Genomic DNA, 18,522 nt, shown 5'->3' on the forward strand with positions numbered 1-18,522 from the left:
TGTTTCCGAGCAGCTTTATAAACTTTGTACGAGTCAACACCTGCGTTTATCTTTGCTTTAACCCCTGAAAAAGAGACCCAGTGTGCAGTGATGCACATGTAATCAGTGGCTGCGCAACTGGTCCACATGTCTGTTGTCAGATGTATAGTGTGAACAGCACTCTTCTGCAAAGCTGCCCCAATCACCTCCAGCACATCTTCATGTAGTGCTGGAACCTCAACTGTGGCAAAATAGAACCGGCTAGGAACCTACCATTTAGGGCAGAGCATTGCCACCATTTCAAGAAAACCCACCCCTTCCACAAAAGAAAAAGGGAGAAGGTCCAGCGCTAGCATTTTAGCCAGCTTAGTGTTATACAGACGCGCCATTGGGTGGTTGCGTTCATATGGCGCTTCTGAAAACAACATGCTTCTAATGGTGGGCTGGACCATTTTACGGGATGATGATGACTTCTGCGACCATGTTACGCTCAGTGATGATGAGCTTTTTCGCATTGGTGTATCACTCTCTCCCACACTCTTAGTGTGGCTCATATATCTTGCAGGGGGTGTGCTGCTGACAGGGGTACTGGGTGTAACTGAAGAAATGTTTGATGCTTCTTCCTCCTCGTCATCAGCAGATGAAACATCAACGGATACAATGTGTTGACTTGCAATTTGGGCATCCTTGATCTCCCTTAGGTGCACATGCCATTTGACAGTGTGCTGTCTCTCAAGATGACCTCTCTGGCCTCCGGTACCATAGTTGGTACCAAGCTTACCACGACTAACTCGAACCTTACAAATGGTACAAATGGCTATGTTTTCCCTTGTTGGGCTAACACTAAAGAAGTCCCAAACTGCGGACCTCAAATATCTGTGGGGGGCAGAGGAGGCGATACTGGGAATGCTGCTAATGCCAGATGAACTGGAGGATGTGTGTTGCCGAAATTTAGTACGTTGTGCACTTACAGCACCACTAATTGGGGAAATGGAGGTCGAGGTGGATGGAGGTCCCTTCTGGCTAAAAAATATGGAAGCTGTAGGTGGTGGTGTACTAGTTAACTGCATTTGTAGTGGTGGTCCCATTCCCACGTCGCCATCATCATCATCACGCTCAGCAGCATTTCGGGCTAGGGTTAAAATGTCTGTTTGCTGCATGCCCGCTGAGGCTGGAGTGACGTGTATTATGACTGCGTCGTCGTTGTGAGAGTCTTCATCAGCAGGAGTATACGCCACTTCTTGTTCAGCGTCATCATCACACTCCATAACTCTGAGACTTTCGGGGACCTTCCTTTTACGCTTAGCTACCTTTGTCACATCATGGTGTGCCTCACTCTCAGACGGCCGTGGTGGTTCCCAAGTTTCATCCATATCATCAGAAGGAAGGGGGCTTGAAATAGTAGTAGACACCATCCTTGATCTTTTCATTGCTGGGGATCTGGAAGACAATGAATCATCAGGAGGAGTGGCTTCCTCATGTGATACCTCGGCTTGAATGTCGATTTCCTGATGTGCCCCTACTTCGGGAGGAACAACTATTGTGGGCATTTGTGCCGCTCCATGCACCTCTGCTTGCTCCTCTCCTTGCGCCGCCTCTCCTTCCACATGTACTTGGGCTTGTACTTGCACATGTGGTTGTTGTTGCGGCTGTGGTTGTTGAACACTCGTCATATGAGTTACAACAACCTGGTTGATTGAGGGATGCTGCTACTTTCTTGCGATGAGCCAACATCACTGGTCGATGGTGATTGAACAACTATACTGGCTGCCTCTGCAGCACTCAAGGGCTTGGACCTAAGTTGGCGTAGTGGTGGTGGCACTGAGCCCAATGGAGCGGAGGTGCTGCTCCCAGCTTGGTCCCCAGCAGACCCCGCTGCTGCTGCAGGCGTACTTTTTTTCCCCAAAAAAAGCGGCGGTCGGTACACCAGTCTCCTTGGTAAGTGGTGCCACTTGCTTCTTCTGCTCCTTACTGGCAACCTTCTTGCTAGAGGAGCTACGGGCAACTTTTTTTGGGGCCATCTTCTTCAGATGTCAGAACAGCAGGCCGCAGTTGCACAAGTTGCAGAGTTGTCTGTGGCCACACGTGACGTTGTGCTGCACACATTGCAGCAGGACTTCTTCCTGGCCCTGATGAGGAACGATGAGGCTGATGATTCGTCTTTCTGCACCTAAAAGCAAACGAAGCCAGAGGAACATCAGTTAAATAAATGTTGCATATGTAGCGCTTCAATTAATAGTTTACAAGTAAGCATTTTTATTATACCCACCCCCCAAAATGGAAAGACCAATAAAATGCACCACTGACAGAGTGTTGTAAATTGGCAGCGGTTAAATTGAGCGTTAACAAAAGACATCTTAGTTTTGGCCGTTATCTTGACATTTAGCGACATCCATTTTGGATTCATGAAGGCCATTTTGTCTGCCACACGCTACCTCGTGTCAGCCATGTGCGCTGTCCTAAATTTCTGCTCATGACTCTTGAATGTGCCCGGCAACAGGCTAATAATAGCATCTCTGTGTTTTGCTGCTGACCGTTAGGGTCCACATCTGTTAATGGTCAACCCTAGATTGGAATGTGTTAGCCGAGACCCCAAGATTGTTAGCTCCTCCCACTGATCACTTGTGCTCTTCGATATTGCCTTATATGGATATAAAATGTGCCTTCATGCTTTGTACCGCCTTCTTTTGAGCCCCTGTGTGGGTATAAATAAACCATGTGTCCAGTAGCCCTTTGTGCTACTTCTCGCAGTACCGAAGGGTACTGGTTGAATTATAGCACCACCTCATGAGGTGTAACAAATGTTATGTTTTGTATTTCCAGTTTCCGTGCCAACTTCTTTCTTTTGGGTCTGAGGACTTCGTGCGCAGAAGGGCGAACCCCTTGCACTAGCGGATCTGGCTGAGGCCTGCATGACAAATTGGCGCCCAATGTGGGGCTCATCGATGACTCAGACGCTCGAAGGATTGATCGTGACGAAGGTTCAGAACCTCGCTGAGGACGCGATCACTGCCAGAGGAGACCCGAGTCTTGGCACCCGAGGTGGTTCTTCCCTACTTTCCGATCCGACCATCCAGGTGGCGACGGTCTTCGACTGAAATTTCTTCTGTTGGTCTGCCGTGCAGTGACTGTTTGGTCGAATTTAGAACTTGGCAGTTGGAATTTGGACAGCCTATGATTGGTAAGAGCCTTTTTGCAGCGCCTGTTGTAGGTTTTGGATGCCCCGTGGCATATTTGTATTTGGGATAGACTTGTCTACTTTGGATTTTGTTTGGTTTGATTTGTGAGAATATATGCGTTGCAAACCATATTGGCAGGTCATGTGAGGATATTTCCTCCACTTTTTGATTTGTATAGCGCAACGTACTATGAAAGTAGCTTAAGCGCTCTTTCCCTATAGTAGTGTATATTTTGCACTATTTTTGAGCCTGTTTTCCGCGCACTTCGAAAGATGTGCTGCTTGTTTGGTGGTGCCAGTTTACGACTTGAAGAATCGCAGCAGGCTCCCCCAGAGAGGACACCTAATAGAGACATGTATGTGAAGTTTGGTCTTTCTGCCATAATGTACAGCACGTTGTGGCATAAATATACCAAACGGGATCCTGAATTACGTTGGCCACTGCATGGGTCATTTGATGCGCGAATGGTTGAGTATGTCGAATGCTGTCTGTTTGGGCGAAAGGCTAGGCGTGATATTTTTGAAAGTTTGCGAATGTGGGAGAAAGAAGTACGACAGCAAGAGAAGCGTGAGCAAACGTTAATTGAAAAGGAACAGTGGAAGACTGTGTATGAGAAAGTGCTGGAATTGAGAAAGAAAGAAGCGAAAGAACTACAGGAGCGAGAGAAAAAAGAATGAAGGTTACAGATATCTGGCCAATATCCTGTCCGTCAGCCTCTCTATCCTGTCCTTAATAAACCTCAAGATGATTTTTTGTTATTAGATCGACCTCCACCTCCGTATATCGCTCCGTCCGCTCCGTCTGGAGATGACAAGGACTCTGGTTCGGAACAACGGAAAACGCGGGATACTCGATCCATGCTGTCTGCTGATCGGGCAGCCCAAATCAGACAAGCTGCTCGTAAGCATTACGTAGCACTGATCCTGCTTCCGATCTTCTTACTATTATAAAGGATTGGTCAGAAAAGGAGCAGATATATTTCACTGCGATATTTGCTGATGAAGTTGTAGAAATGTTTCGAAAATATTCCGCAGTATTAGAACCAGTTGATATCGCAACTGATCATAAACAGCTACGTGATGGTACTTTTGTTTTTTCCCCAGGTAGAAGACCTGATTAGATGACTGGTTAAAATACGAAACGAGACGAGCCTTCTGAAGGAGCAGAAAAAGGCTGCGGATGCCGCTCCACAGCCCAATCCGCCCGGAGAGCCGCCGTCTCCTATCTTCGTGACAGATAAAATAATACCGGTTGTCATGCGACCTATGTGGGCAGCCGCGCCTTTGTATGTTCCTCCTAAAGGAACGGGTGATAATGATGATAAAAATTCCGTTGATTCTAAAGGATATTTTATTTATAATTGGGAGTATACTCCTTGGAATAGAGCAGATGTAATGGCGCTTAAAAATGCGTTGCCTGATCCGCGTAAAAACCCAGCCGCCTTTTACGAAGAAGTCGATGGTGCTTTAAATTTTTGCGTTATGACCTGGTATGATATAGACTTGTTTTTCGGTTTAATCTTGCCCCCAGACATGTGGAGGACCGTTCGTAAAATTGATGATCGGGCTGTTCTTGGTGCCGAATGGAAAGAGTTTGAACGCTTAGATGCTGACCGAGAGCCCGCCCAAAAACCACATCAGTTAATATTAGACCTTCCTGCAGCCATTTTGACTAAACTTAAAATGATTATCCCCCCTTAAAAAAATTGATTGGACTATTTTAGCATTGTGTAAGCAAAAGATAGATGAATCAGTTTCTGATTTCTTTACTCGTTTTGAGGAAGCTTTTCATGATTTTAGTGGCTAGTCTCTAACGGATGATACCAGCAGACATTTGTTTGTCGATAATTATGTTACGAATCTGTTGCCAGGGATAGCCAGCCGCCTAAGAGCTAGCGAAAGTTCTTGGACTACGTCCTCTCCGGCTTCTGTTTTGGCGATGGCTCAGTATTATGAGCGCCAAGAGGCGGAGGCGAAGGGGACCGAGGACAAGAAATCAAAAGAGTTAAAAACGAAGGTTATGTTGGCCCAGGTATATGGCCCGCCTTCTAGAGGATATGATAGGGGCCCTGATAGAAATCATGACAGAAGTGGACGGCCACCTCCCAATACTCCTTATGGTCGTTCAGATTTATTTTCAAATCAATGTGCATATTGTAGGCAATTCGGTCATTGGATGCGTAATTGCTCGTTGCTACGCTCTCACCAGGATGCTAGGGGGCGGGGCCAAGAAAGAACTGGTTCAGGTTTCTCGGAGCCTCGAGGAAACATGAATGATCGTGCCCGATCTGAAACAAACGTACGCCCACAACAGAGACAGACCACATTAGACAGGCGGAATCAATATCAAATGTCTGATTATGTTCAGCCTGACCTGTACAATTCTGCTCATGCATAGGATTGCCTAGGATGGGGTAAGGTATCACTTGAAGTTCCAGTAGATCAGACGGGTCCTTATGTTACAGCACATGTTTTGGGCTCTACTGATCGGTTTCTGGTTGATACAGGAGCTACACGTAGCGCTTTGTCAAAACAATTGGTTCCAAGGGCTCCCCTGTCTGGCACAACTATTACTTCGATAGGTTTCGATGGAACACCTTCTCTTAGCCCATTGTCACAACCACTCCCATTTTATGTTGATAAGTTAAATGCTCCATGTCCGTTTTTGCTTTCTCCTAACACACCAGACAATATTTTGGGTCTTGATATGTTGAAGTACTTTAGAGCCACAATACGATGTTTTCCTGAAGGGGTGCGAGTTATTTCAAACGATAATCATTCTGAACTTGACAGAATTTGCCTTGTAAAAGAAGATGTTGCATTAGCTTCACTCCCTGAATCTTTGTGGGCTACCTCAGACACTGATGTGGGTCAGATGATTATTCCTCCGGTCCAGATTAGTGTCAAGGAGGGAGCTGTGTTACCTCGTTTGCCACAATATCGCATTTCACAGGAGGGAGAAGACGCACTCATACGAATTGTACATGATCTGATGCGAGTTGGGGTTGTTGAGAAGTCCCATAAAATGTTTGCAATAGCCCGATTCTTCCGATTCTGAAAAGAGATGCTGACACACGCGTTTACAGGTTAATTATTGATTTGAGGGATGTAAATAAGATAGTAGTACCACTGTATCCTGTGGTTTCTGACATCACAACACTCCTTACTTTGGTTCCTCCGACTGCTACTACATTTACTGTGATAGACTTGAAGAACACTTTCTTTTCGATCCCTATTCATCCTGATAGCCGATATTTGTTCGGTTTCACTTTGAATAATCGATCGTACCGATTTTGTAGAGTTCCTCAAGGCTATACTGAGAGTCCGAGTATTTACAGCCAAGCATTGAAAAGGGAACTTGATTCTTTTGTACTGATTGAAAGTGTAGTTCTCATACAATATGTCGATGACATCTTGCTGGCAGCTGACACTCCTGAGCAGTGTGAAAAATGTACTTTATCTTTGCTTTCTTTTCTTGCTTCACACTATCACAAAGTCTCTTGAAAGAAGCTGCAATATTGTAGACCAAAGGTAACATACTTAGGTCACCTTTTGTCTAAGGAGGGACGTGCATTGACATCAGATCGCATACAAGTAATTTTAGACATGCCAGTTCCCACTACACAGAACGGAGTGTGTGCATTTTTGGGTCTCACTTCCTTTTGTAGACAGTGGATTCTGGGATTTTCACATATTGTCAAGCCTTTGTTAGCACTTTTGACGAAAGATACCCCAGTACCCCTTCCGTGGACAGAAGAATGTGAAAGTGCTTTTCGACAGTTACGACAAGCCCTGTGTTCAGCACCAGTGTTAGGCACACCAGATTACACAAAGCTTTTTACACTTTACGTGCACGAGAAAGATGGATGTGCATTGTCAGTGTTGGTTCAGTTACACGGCGATAAGCAACGTCCGTGTGCGTATTTCTCAGCAGTCCTTGACCCTGTTGCTAGAGCACTACCTGGATGCTTTCGTTCAGTTGCAGCAACAGCGGTGTCTATTTGACAGAGTGAGGGAATAGTTTTGTCACACAAATTGTTAGTGCTAGTACCACATGCTGTTGATGCCCTTTTGAATCAAACAAAGATGCAGCACTTAACTAGCGCTCGTCTTACAGGATACGAACTGACATTGTTAGCCCCCCACATTACATTGAAGAGATGTGCAACTTTGAATCCAACCACATTGTTGCCATATACGGTGACTCAGCCTCAGTCACAAAAAATGCACGATTGTATTTTTCTGACTGAGGAACAGACAAAGGGTCGCATTGATTTGCAGGATATGCCCCTTCCAGATGTAGATGGTGAATTGTGGGTTGATGGGTCGTGTTTGAAATTGCCAGATGGTACGACCTCAGCCGCATATGCAATTTCCACGCTTTAGACAATAGTGGAAACAGCCTGCAAACCACAGAAATCAGCCCAAGCCGCTGAATTGATAGCTTTGACACGAGCATATGAGCTCAGTGTTGGTTTGTGTGTGAACATCTATACAGACAGCCGCTATGTTTTTGGAGTAGCGCATGATTTTGGCCTACTCTGGAAGGAAAGAGGCTTTCTTACATCCCAAAGAATACAGATAATGCACGGAGACTTAGTGCATAACCTTTTGACTGCGCTGACATATCCGAAGAAAGTAGCCATAGTGAAGTGCAGTGCACACAAGAAAGTAACAGATGACATTGGGAAAGGAAATGCCTTTGTAGACCGTGTAGCACGTGAAACTGCGATGCAAAGAAATACCACTTCTATGTACGTAGTGAAGTTACAAGCTGAAAGATGGCACGATGCTAGGCAGGAAGTGCGAGAGATACAGAAGACAGCTTCTGATAAAGAACGTGAACAGTGGTCTAAAGAAGGAGAGTTAGATGATGAAGGTTGTTGGAGAAACAAGCAGATGGATCGATGGAAGCTGCCTATAGCTTTCGTACAGCTTATGGTTCAGATAGCACATGGGTTAGCACATGTTGGAGCTTCCGCAATGACAAAAATGCTTATGCAAGTTTCGGAGCATCCAGAAATTGCTAGCACAGCTAAAAGGGTAGTACAGTCCTGCTTGATTTGTTTACAATACAATCCAGGAAAAGGGACCCGTCCATCTGGAGGTTTTGTCACACCGACTGCACCTTTTGAAGTCCTGCAAATGGACTACATTCAGCTCGAGCGGTGTAATAATTTAAAGTATGTCCTAGTGGTGGTTTGCGCCTTCAGGAAATGGATTGAGGTATACCCTACAAAAGATATTACTGCTATTACTACTGCTAAGGTGCTACTGAAGTAGTTCTTCCCCACGTTCGGTGTTTGTAGACTCTTATGGAATGATAACAGATCTCATTTTGTCGGGGAAGTTATCAAGTATGTCCTGAAGGGATTAGGAATCAAGCAGAAGTTTCATGCTGTGTTCCATCCACAATCTGCAGGATTGGTGGAGAGGTATAATGCTACTTGGGAAAATCGTAGCCTCCACGAATCTGACTTGGCCAGATGCGCTGCCATTGGCACTATTGTCCATTAGATCCATACCACATTCCAGGACGGGTCTTACCCCGTATGAGGTGGTGTTTGGACGCCCTATGAATATTTGGGGAGTTCCGAAGCCAAGTTCTGTGTATGATGTACCTTGTGTTTTAATGCATGACTATTTGGCACGATTAACTGACAGCTTGGTTTCTATTCATCAACAGGTTCGAGAAGCGCTCCCCGATAAATCCCAAGGTGAGGGCCATGAACTCCGTCCTGGCGACTTTGTTATGGTGAAGGTCTTCGAGAGGTCAAGCAGCTTGGAGCCGAGGTGGCGTGGACCAGAGCAAGTTCTCCTCGCCACGAGAACTGCAGTCCGGGTTACCAACAAAAGAAACTGGGTGCATAGCAGCCATTGCCGGAAGGTACTATCGACCTTGGTGGAACATGCTGTGTTGACCGATCATCGAGATATCCTGACTACGGAGAAAGGCCCTGCTCTATCACCTGACAGATCTTCGGAGTTCTTCCCGGACCAGATGACTCCTGGAGCAGCGCGATACAATTTGAGAGCAAGAAAGTGATTTGCAGTTTTTTTGTTGTGAGACTGGTTGAGCAACTGCTCTGGGTAGTGGAAATGGAAAACCAATATGACAAGGGAGGGGGATCAGCCCTGAGTAGTGTAGTGACACCTGTCTTGATCTGTGGTGAAGAAACCAACGTCTGCCCAGAGTAAAGACCTCATTGACTATTTTTTTTTTTCAATTTTTAGTTTTGAAGATTTAGCTTTTGTGACTATGAATGTTACTAAGAAAAAGATTTTAGGAGTATTAAGTGTCTTTGTTGTTCTAACAGTTATAGCAGTGATCACCTGGTCTGTTGAAATGATGTTCCCTGCTCGGAAATTTCTGGTGGTTCCTACTACTCCAATTCCGGAAGAGCATCAGCATTTTACTCTTCCATATCATGAGTATAAGCATTGTGAGTCCTATTTGAATAATATGTTTATTCAGATGCTCCACCACACGCACAATGCAACTAACACTACAAATTGCTGGATTTGTGGTATGCTTCCAGCCCATCAGAAGAAAGGTGGAACGCCGTTTATTCCACTCCCTTTTTTGCATAATGGTTCTTGTCGAGCCTGGCACACTCTTCTCTTCTCGAACAGAAAAACCTGCAGTAGGTGGACTTCTCTTCCGTTTGAATAAAGAGTGTTACCAAGATGAACATGGTTATCCTCAAGCGAATGGAACTATATGGGAATGGGAAGAATATCAGCCAGACAATGCTTCAACGCCTTATGTTTTCACTCATACAAGAGACTCTACTACAAGCAATGAATCTGTAATTACTGTAACATGGACTAAGGCAGATCTCTGTGTACAAAGTACTGGACGAATTCCAGTAGGAATGAGTGAATGTGTTGTTGTATTAAATATGGATGGAATTAATGATAGTACCTTTTTGGCCTCACACAACACATATCTAATATGTGGAAGTCATGGGTATCATAGACTACCTATATGGTGGTCTGGTATTTTCCATGTGTATTTTCTATTACCCCCTGTTTTTCTTGCACCTGCCTCATATCACCGAGATTTTAAACTGTTTAGGAATATTTCTATGAATCGTTATAAGCGAACAATTCGGATTGATGATGTAGATCAGACAGACACAAGTCTGCAGCAATATGTTGATTTTAACTTAGGCCTGTTTCCTTTTGTAGGTGCTGCATTCAATAGTAGGAAAATACGACGATTGGCTAGAGTTGTAGAAGCTGTCACCAATGAAACTGCTGTAGCGCTTGGTAATATTACCGAAGAACTGCAAGTTGCTAGGATTGTAACTCTTCAGAACCGAATGGTTCTGGATGTTATGCTAGCAGATGGAGGAGGAGCATGTAAAATTATTGGAAGTAGTTGTTGTGTATTTATTCCAGATAATTCGCCTTCTGTATATGAAGCAATTCTTAAACTACACAAGATAGTTGCTAATATTAATGAGAAAAATGTCACCTGGACTTTTGCCGGATGGTTTTGGGCACTGGTTTCCGCTTGGGGTTGGAAATTATTGACTATTCAATGTATTGCAGTTGCACTGATTTTCACTTGTTGTATGTGTATCCATTGTTGCCCAATGCTATGTTCTATGTGTATAAATGCCTGTATACCATCCAAACGAAATGCCGTAAAAGCGCAGCAATCGTTGGATAAGGAAGTGACAAATATAATGTGCATAGATTTACGAGATGAATGCACAGATTACCCAAAGTGAGCATATGGCTTTAGCTAACGCTAAAAGGGTTGTCTGTTGTAAATTGGCAGTGATTAAATTGAGCATTAGCAAAAGACATATTAGTTTTGGCCGTTATCTTGACATTTAGCGACATCCATGTTGGATTCATGACGGCCATTTTGTCTGCCACACGTTACCTCGTGTCAGCCATGTGCGCTGTCCTACCTTTCTGCTCATGACCCTTGAATCTGCCCGGCAACAGGCTAATAATAGCATCTCTGTGTTTTGCTGCTGACCGTTAGGGTCCACATCTGTTAATGGTCAACCCTAGATTGGAATGTGTTAGCCGAGACCCCAAGATTGTTAGCTCCTCCCACTGATCACTTGTGCTCTTCGATATTGCCTGATATGGATATAAAATCTGCCTCCATGCTTTGCACCGCCTTCTTTTGAGCCCCTGTGTGGGTATAAATAAACCATGTGTCCAGTAGCCCTTTGTGCTACTTCTCGCAGTACCGAAGGGTACTGTTGAATTATAGCACCACCTCATGAGGTGTAACAAATGTTATGCTTTGTATTTCCAGTTTCCGTGCCAACTTCTTTCTTTTGGGTCTGAGGACTTCGTGCGCAGAAGGGCAAACCCCCTGCACTAGCGGGTCTGGCTGAGGCCTGCACGACAAGAATACCCCTGGGCATAATGGATGAAAGCATGGCAGACTGGGTGCAGGCCTATGACACAACAAAGCACACTGCCTGACTTCAAAATTGCCCCTAGACCCCCACCCACATGGCCAGGCCCTGCCTGGACCAGGCCTCAAAATGGCCCCCACCCACATGGCCATGCCCCATCAACAGGAGGAGGAGGAAGGAGGAGTGTGGCTCACTGATTAAAGCGGCAGACCCTGATGCAGAGGTCTGGCCCGAGACCAGGGTTCAATTCCCGTCGCGGCAGGGTCTTGAGCTAAAATGTCCGCAGACCCGATAATTTTCTGCACGGTGCCTACTCTAATCATGGTGTCCCACGCTGCAACTCTGGGCAATAACTTGCTTAGTCTCCACACCGGCCCTAATCACCAGGGGGGTGCCCAGGAGTTGGGTGCCTCACAGGAACAGGCCAGGATGGGTTCCTCAGCGGTTATTCAGCGCGGGGACACACTGGTAAGTGTAACCATGCGCTTTATAAGCTTCAGAATTATTAATTACCCCAAACAATTGAAAACACACAAAAATCACCACAATCCAATGCCATCCATGCCCTCCATGATCTTTACATTCAAGACACCCCACAGAAAGACTAGGCCCATGCACCACTGAGTACCCCTGGGCAAAAGGCCCAAAAAAAAGCCAAAAAATCGAAAACCACACAAACATCACCTCAATCCAATGCCATCCATGCCCTCCATGATGTTTACATTAAAGAGACCCCACAGAAAGACTAGGCCCATGCACCACTGGTACCCCTGGGCATAATGGATGAAAGCAAGGCACATTGGATGCAGGCCTATGGCACAAAGCACAATGCCTGGATTCAAAATGGCCCCTTCACCCCCACCTCATGGCCCTGGACCAGGCCTCAAAATGGCCCCCACCCACATGGCCATGCCCCATTAACACCCCAAAAAATGGAAAAACACACAAAAATCACCACAATCCAATGCCATCCATGCCCTCCATGATCTTTACATTCAAGACACCCCACAGAAAGACTAGGCCCATGCACCACTGAGTACCCTGGGCAAAAGGCCCCAACAACAGCCAACAAATCGAAAATCACACAAAAATCACCTCAATCCAATGCCATCCATGCCTTCCATGATGTTTACATTAAAGAGACCCCACAGAAAGACTAGGCCCATGCACCACTGGGTACCCTTGGGCATAATGGATGAAAGCAAGGCACATTGGATGCAGGCCTATGGCACAAAGCACAATGCCTGGATTCAAAATGGCCCCTTCACCCCAACCACTTGGCCCTGGACCAGGCCTCAAAATGGCCCCCACCCACATGGCCATGCCCCATCAACACCCGAAAAAAATTGAAAAACACACAAAAATCACCACAATCCAATGCCATCCATGCCCTCCATGATCTTTACACTCAAGACACCCCACAGGAAGACTAGGCCCATGCACCACTGAGTACCCCTGGGAAAAAGGCCCCAACACAGCCAAAAAATCGAAAACCACACAAAAATCACCTCAATCCAATGCCATCCATGCCCTCCATGATATTTACATTAAAGAGACCCCACAGAAACCCTAGGCCCATGCACCACTGGGTACCCCTGGGCATGATGGATGAAAGCAAGGCACATTGGATGCAGGCCTATGGCACAAAGCACAATGCCTGGATTCAAAATGGCCCCTTCACCCCCACCACATGGCCCTGGACCAGGCCTCAAAATGGCCCCAACCCACATGGCCATGCCCCCTCAACACCCCAAAAAATCGAAAAACACACAAAAATCACCACAATCCAATGCCATCCATGCCCTCCATGATCTTTACATTCAAGACACCCCACAGAAAGACTAGGCCCATGCACCACTGAGTACCCCTGGGCAAAAGGCCCCAACAACAGCCAAAAAATCGAAAAACACACAAAAATCACCACAATCCAATGCCATCCATGCCCTCCATGATGTTTACATAAAAGAGACCCCGCAGAAAGACTAGGCCCATGCACCACTGAGTACCTCTGGGCAAAATGCCCCAACAACAGCCAAAAAAACGAAATACACACAAAAATCACCACAATCCAATGCCACCCATGCCCTCCATGATGTTTACATTAAAGAGACCCCACAGAAAGACTAGGCCCATTCACCACTGAGTACCCCTGGGCAAAAGGCCCCAACAACAGCCAAAAAATCAAAAACCACACAAAAATCACCTCAATCCAATGCCATCCATGCCCTCCATGATGTTTACATTAAAGAGACATTCAATAAACCAGGAGAAAGAGGGTCTAAGGGATAGTTTAACGACCCCGCAGTACTACTATCCCTAGGAACAGTTACTTCAACAAAAGGTAGCAAGGGGTCAAAGGCAAACACAAACTAAGTTACATCCCTACACAGTGACTGGAAAGAAAAAGGAAATGAACTACTGGTGTGTGGTGCGAATCACACATAGGGTCTCCTATCTCGTGAGAGAAGATTCCCATCAGTCACCACTCGGATCCGCCCTTCATCATCTGGGATCCTTCACCCTCGGAGATAAATTGTGGGACCCGCAGTGGACTGGCAGATGTTGGAAGCCTAATCCTACCTGTGGTGTCCAGTGTGAGGGGAACACTAGATGTAATATGGTGACTAAAAGCAGTGCTAATAAGTGAAGTGCAAAGTGAATTTGTGGAAAGAACTATAAAATTAGGTAGAGAAGTGAAAAAATTATTTATTAAGGTTCACTTCAATCCTAAAATTAAAAATGAGTGCGTAGTGGTCTAAACAAATAACCACTGTTGGAAATGGGAGGTCGACATGTTTCTTCAGACTAATAAGATCCACGTGGTATCTAGCTGCTTCCCAGGACCATTAACGCTACTGCTTGACAAGAAATCAGTGGAAAAAGGAAAGAAATAAACAGATATCACCTGAGATATAGTGATACCGTCCTTCTCCTGACAAATTGGCAGGAGAGAGAAGTCCCACCTCACCTGGCTACAGCGCAGGTAAAACAGGGCACCGCTCTGTCCGTCGGTACCCCGGGCGTCCCTCTGGGCTGTCGTGGGAGGTTACATTAAAGAGACCCCACAGAAACCCTAGGCCCATGCACCACTGGGTACCCCTGGGCATAATGGATGAAAGCAAGGCACATTGGATGCAGGCCTATGGCACAAAGCACAATGCCTGGATTCAAAATGGCCCCTTCACCCCCACCACATGGCCCTGGACCAGGCCTCAAAATGGCCCCCACCCACATGGCCATGCCCCATCAACACCCCAAAAAAATCGAAAAACATACAAAAATCACCACAATCCAATGCCATCCATGCCCTCCATGATCTTTACATTCAAGACACCCCACAGAAAGACTAGGCCCATGCACCACTGAGTATCCCTGTGCAAAAGGCCCCAACAACAGCCACAAAATCGAAAAACACACAAAAATCACCACAATCCAATGTCATCCAGGCCCTCCATGATGTTTACATAAAGGAGACCCCACAGAAAGACTAGGCCCATGCACCACTGAGTACCCCTGGGCAAAAGGCCCCAACAACAGCCAAAAAAATCGAAAAACACACAAAAATCACCACAACCCAATGCCATCCATGTTATGTTATGTTAAAAAATGATTTATAAAGCGCGCTAACACCGATTGGTTTCTTGGTGCAGACAGAGGAAACACTTGAACAAGGGGTATCCGGGATTCTATTGATATGCTTGAATATAAAGCCAGGTTTTTAATGCTTTCCTGAATGTAAGCAAGTCCCGACAGGATCGAATTTCCAAGGGGAGGGTGTTCCACAGACGGGGAGCCAAGGTACCAAATCTGTAGCCTCCAGAGCGTTTATGGCTGAACGATGGTATCTGTAAGAGGTCCAGGTGGGCAGAGCGCAGGTTCCGCAATGGGCCATACTTGATGATTAGTTTGTCTATGAACTTTGGGCTCTTACAGTGAAGAGATTTAAAAATTATGCATCCTGTCTTGAAAGTGCATCGCTGAGCCACGGGGAGCCAAAGGAGTTGCCTCAATAGAGGGGAGGCAGGTAGCCATCTAGGATGATTCAAAATCAGTCTGTACCATCTGAAGACGTTTCAGAAGAAAAAGCGGTAGGCCTAGGTAGACAGAGTTTGCGTAATCCAGGTGGGAGATCACGGTCGCGATTACTACCTGAGTAATGGCTTCTAGTGTTAAAAGTCGTCGCACTTTCCGAATTTTCCGCAATTGGAAAAAACACTTGGAGACCACCTGGCCCACTTGTGTTTTTAGTGAAAGATCACTATTCAGGGTGACTCCAAGTGTCTTTGCCGAGGAGGAGGGGATAGGAGCTTGGCCTAGGTCGGACGGCCAGTAGTGTGGGCCCAAGTGCCTAGCACTGTCTCCAGTGAGAACCAGCTCGGTTTTTCCTGGATTTAGTTTTAAATGGTTCTGGTCCATCCAAGTTTGGATGAATCTCATAGTAGACTGGAAGGTGGAAATTGATGCTTCGGAATTGTCAATTGAGAAAATCAATTGCAAATCATCTGCATAGTTGAACACCGTTATTTGTTGGTTTCTAAGGGCCTGGATCAGGAGAAATATATAGATGTTAAACTAGTGGGGTGACAGGGAGGATCCCTGTGGAACCCCACATGTGATGGTTTGTTTGGTGCCAACTAGTTCTCCAAGTCGAACTGCCTGTGAGCGGTTTTCCAGGAAAGATTTCAGCCAGCTGGCTGCTGTACCTTGGATGTCGGCCTGGATGACACGGTCATCCATGCCCTAAATGATGTTGAAATTCAACAAAACAGTTGCATCATGCACCCATAACCAACCCTGGTCCTACTGGATACTGTGGCTATCCACAATATATTTTATTTAATGTTCTGAAAAAGTTCCAAAATTGTAGTTGTAGCAACTGTAATGCCCCAAACAAACAACATCAACTTACTTGTGAAATTTCTAATCCAAAAGTGATCCAAAGAAAGTCAAAAAGGCCTCAAATCCAAATATCGAGCAGCATCCACAAAAAGTAATCCTTCCAGGTCAAGATCCAAATCAAAGTGACCAGGACATGAACAAAGCACTGGGAGGAGCCTGCTGGACATGAACAGGAAGGTGGAGACTGTGGGGCACTTCCTTCCTCCCACCCCCCCAAAATGGACTCCTTGCAAAAAAAAGTGCAGCCAAATGTCAACCTGAGGAGTTATTCTGATAAAAATCATAATTTTCAAGGATTATGCTGCCTGCTGGTGGATTTCTTGTGTGAAATTGCAAATTTTGCAATCTCGCAATTGCGAGATTGTCGCTGCCTGCCGCATCTATGTGTTCGCAAGTGTTTACTACCGCGATGCGTGATCACGGGCCTTTATGGATTCTAGGCACGCAGACCAGCTCTTGATTAGCCGATCTTAGAGTTCGGTTAGGCACATAGCGCGGGAGAAGTTTGGCAAGATCGTCTGATCCTTTTCCGTGAACGGCTTTGTGGGCCAAGCAGAGGGCTTTAAACTGGACTCTGCGCTTAGTTGGCAGCCAGTGCAGCTCTCGAATGGCCCGGGAGGTGGGGTGACGTTTTGGCAGGTTCAGAAGAACCCTGGCGGCCGTGTTCTGGATAGCCTGCAGCTTGATCAATTGCTTCTCTCCCGTACCAAGAAAGAGAGAGTTGCAATAATCAACCCGAGACATTACTAGGGCAGCAATGACAGTCTTTTTTAAGGTGGGTGGAATGAAGGGCAAGATCTTTCTAAGTACCTTCATCATATGAAAACAAGCTGAAGTGACTTGGTTCACCTGCGCTGTGCAGGAGAGGTTTTTGTCCAGTAAGAAACCGAGGTTTCTGACCTTCTCGGCTGGGATAGGACAACAGCCGGCTTCAGGGGGCCACCATAGCTGACTCCATATCGAGGGCGTTTGACCGAATTCTATGATTTCAGTCTTCTCAGTATTTAATTTGAGAAAGTTTTGGCTCATCCAGTTTTTAACACTGAGAAGGCAATTCCTGAAATGGCCTGCGGTTGCTTCAATGGAATCGGAGACCGACACTATGATTTGTGTGTCGTCTGCATAAGACACTAATCTCAAGCCATGGGATTTTATCAGTTTCGCCAAGGGGGTGACATATAGATTGAACAGGGTTGGTGATAATGCCGACCCTTGTGGGACTCCTCCCGGAAGAGTGAGTTCCTCTGATTTGAGTCCATCCCAGTGGACTTGTTGGATTCTGCCTGTCAGAAATGATGCTAAGAGGGCTAGAGCGGCATCGGAGATGCCCAGATTTTCCAGACGACTCAGTAGGACCGAATGGTTGACGGTGTCGAACGCCGCGGTTAAATCAAGTAATATGAGGGCCGTTCTTCCACCGTCGTCCATGGTCTTCCTGATATCTTCTGTTGCCATGATAAGGGCTGACTCAGTTGAATGGCATGCTCGAAATCCATGTTGTGTGGAGTCAAGAAGATTATTCTTCGTAAGGAAAGTCATCAGTTCTAAGTTCATGGCTTTCTCGAGGATTTTAGCTGGTAAAGGCAGACAGGAGATGGGCCGATAATTTTTAGTTTCGGAGGGATTGAGTGAATCTTTTTCCAGAATTGGGCAGATACAGGCCTTCTTCCAGATTGAGGGGAAGGAGTTCGAGCCTATAGCCTTGTTTAATAGAGAGGTCAATACTCCAGTTATAGTTAATGGAATAGTTCATGCTGTCTCACATGCAATATTGGCTTTGAATACAAGTGCATAATATACACTATGACAGTGGGAACTCTTTGCTAAAATATTTTTGTTGTAGCTGAATAAAGTTTTATTACTCTAAGCGAATGTGCTCCTCTAATTTTGTATTTATATTCTACAGTATATTTAACAGAAAAGCTTTTCTAGTGTACTTTTCAAACTAATTATTTGTAGTAAGTTTCCAGAAAAAGTTTCTTTGAATACTATTTTCCATTTTTGTGAAGACAGCAGAAGTCCAGATGACGTCAGTAAACAGGGATGGCTTATGTTTTTCACCTATTCTGAAAAGGA

This window comes from Lissotriton helveticus, chromosome 7 (genome assembly GCF_964261635.1).
Source record: "Lissotriton helveticus chromosome 7, aLisHel1.1, whole genome shotgun sequence".
In the NCBI taxonomy this organism is placed as follows: Eukaryota; Metazoa; Chordata; class Amphibia; order Caudata; family Salamandridae; genus Lissotriton; species Lissotriton helveticus.